The following is a 2709-nucleotide window of genomic DNA, read 5'->3' on the forward strand; positions in this document are numbered from 1 at the left end:
TTTTTATATCTGTGATCTGTTTTATTGTTTTTAATTATTTTTGCTTTCTGTGAATCACTTTGTGATGTTTGTCTGTGAAAGGTGCTATAGAAATAAAGTTTACTTACTTACTTACTAGATGGATGAACTGAACATCAGATAAAATCCTGCAGAACTTTGATTCAGCAGATCTGTGAATCTCTCTGCACGACCACAGCATTTCTGAGTCCACTTCTAAAATATAAAAACTTTAGTTTAAGTAAAACAAAAGCACCACAGACACAAGAGTTCTGCCGGTTCTCCGTACCTGCTGAGATATTTATCTCCATCAGTTAAGAAACGAGAGGCGGGAGGAAGAAGCAGAACATCAAAAGATGCTCCTCTGCATCCTGTCTGTAAGTGGCTGCACCTGTGAAGGTGTGGATTTGAGTCACGCGGKAAAGATTTTCCTTTAGAATAAAAATAAACGCTGTTTCCTGAGTTAAAAAGTATTTTTATTCTTCATCCACTATAATCTGTTCTCCGTGTTGTTCTGAGTCTGCTTGGACCACTGCACCAGTAAACAGAAACTTCTACTGGTGTCACCTGTGATAACAGAAAAGTCTCCGAGTCCATTCAGGTTCTACAGAGTCAGCAGGCCGGTCCAGAACAAACGCAGTGTGATCAATCAAACATTCAGGAAATGATCTGTTTTTTTTTTTTTTTGTTTTGTTTTGTTTTGCACAAAGCTCATTCCATAATTTTTGTGCCGTTTCAACATTTCACAGATCAGAAGACTCAGCTCTTTAATGCCATGGATGCTATGTTTCAGCTGATACTTTTTCAACCATTTAGCTTTTTTAGTCACTTTTTTCTCACTGAAAATGAATGAACATGAATGATCTTGCCAATTTGGTGCCCTATGCGAGTTGAAGCCCCACCTTTTTGGAAAATATAAGTCTGATTTTAACTCATAAGGTCCTCGGCTGACAAACTCAGTCCTCACTGTGTCAGAATGGATGTCAGTAGGATTAGTAGTAGTAGTAGTACTTTATTTTTCCTGTAATACTTCATTGTAGTTTTTTTAAGACAAAGCTAAATGAAAGGGGCTCTGAGCAGAGTTACAACCAGGGATTACAAATATTTTTKTCTTCTGCAGTTCGGCGCCCCCTCCAGCAGCTGGCGCTCTAGGCGACCGCCTAGTTCGCCTATGCCAAGAGCCGGCTCTGTGAATGAAGCTGACCCCAGCATCATTAAAACCTTCATAGGTTTAAAATTTTTACACTTCTACCTTTGAAAATGCTTATTTGTGCTAATTCCGGCCTGCATCTGCTTCTTCTTTTGCTACTTTTAACTTTTTCCTGACATTTTTCTGCTGTTCTGCTAATTTCAACTTTTTGTGCTTCTTTTTTATTGCACAAAAACTTTTGTTTTTTATGGGATGAACAAAGTTTATAAATAAAATTAAAAAAATCTCTGCTTTTTATGCTAGTTTAAGTAATTTTTTGCCTTTTAAGCTACTTTTAGTCAATTTTGGATAAATTTGGCTTTTTTTCTAACGTCACATTTTTTGCAATAATTTCAGCTTAAGTGCGTAATTCAAATATACATGCTTCTTTGGGCTAATTTTAGCCTTTCAGCTACTTTTTAGCTGTTCGGCTGCTTTCAGCTATTTTATCACAACTTTGAATTTATTGTACTTTAACAGTCCTGTTGCCATCTGATTGCTAAATCCAACTTGTCATTTAAGCTGATTTTCTGCTCTGTTTAGCTTTTTTAAACTCGTTTTTTAAATTATTTGATTTTTCACCTTTGACTTTCAGTTTCAACACATTAAACTCACATTTACAGCTTTGATATCAAACCTTTTTAGCTTTTTCAGCATCTTTAAGCAAAAATATTCACTCTGCAWTTTCAAAGGAAATGTTAATTCTCTACTTATTTATTTATTTATTCATTTATTTSATTAGTGAACATGTAAAACATATTACTGTTGTGGTCCCTCTAATGGAACGAAGCGTAAGAAGATTTTAGTGGACAACAAACGTGTCTTTTTCCAAGGTGAGATGATGGCTGAAGCCTGTTGGCAGTGTGTGTCGACCTGAAGGCTGTTTCTTCTCCTGACTGCACGATTCCTTCRGTCTTACAGCAGAACTCAAGAGTCACTCAGTGGATTCAGGCATCAGACTGACTCACAGATTCAGTCACGACCAGCTGAACCAGCTCAGGGTTGAGAGGAAAGCTGAGTGATGGTGAGAAATAAAGAYGAATAAAGGCTTGTATTAAACCTAAACGTGCATTTTCTGCTTGATGTAAAACATACTGAAGAGCTGAACACTATTTTAATCTCAGCTTTAATATCTGCTCTGTGACACAAGACTGGTGAAAAATCAACACGTGCAACTTGTAACTGTTAMGATTTGTTCCCTGAGGATTAATAACTAATTAGTTAAAAGGAATGCATATCACCCATTGTCAATAGTTTTAATCATTTTATGCAATAAATAATGCAGTTATAGCTATTTATGCACAATCTCACACAATATTGAGATTTTAAGCTCAGAGAATGTTGGAAATAACTCTCAGCTACCACACCAGATTAAGTAAGTACAGCAGGTAAAATAAGTATTGAACACGTCAACATTTTTCTCAGTAAATATATTACTAGAGGCGCTAATGACATGAAATTTTCACCAGATGTTGGTAACAACCCAAGTGATCCATACATACAAAGAAATCAAACCATAAATG

At 36.0% G+C, this 2709-nt stretch overlaps 1 protein-coding gene across 1 annotated transcript in view; it reads right to left on the reverse strand.

Annotated features, from left to right (window-relative positions):
• gabra2a (gamma-aminobutyric acid type A receptor subunit alpha2a) overlaps window positions 1-684 on the reverse strand; it is a gene marked incomplete in the record, with an annotated part of 36799 nt that extends 36115 nt beyond the window's left edge. Inside the window, 2 exon segments of the mRNA XM_014013694.1 lie at window positions 108-213; window positions 287-684.
• Window positions 685-2709: the final 2025 nt, after the last annotated feature.

Source organism: Austrofundulus limnaeus, unplaced genomic scaffold (genome assembly GCF_001266775.1).
Source record: "Austrofundulus limnaeus strain Quisiro unplaced genomic scaffold, Austrofundulus_limnaeus-1.0 Scaffold105, whole genome shotgun sequence".
Lineage (NCBI taxonomy): Eukaryota > Metazoa > Chordata > Actinopteri > Cyprinodontiformes > Rivulidae > Austrofundulus > Austrofundulus limnaeus.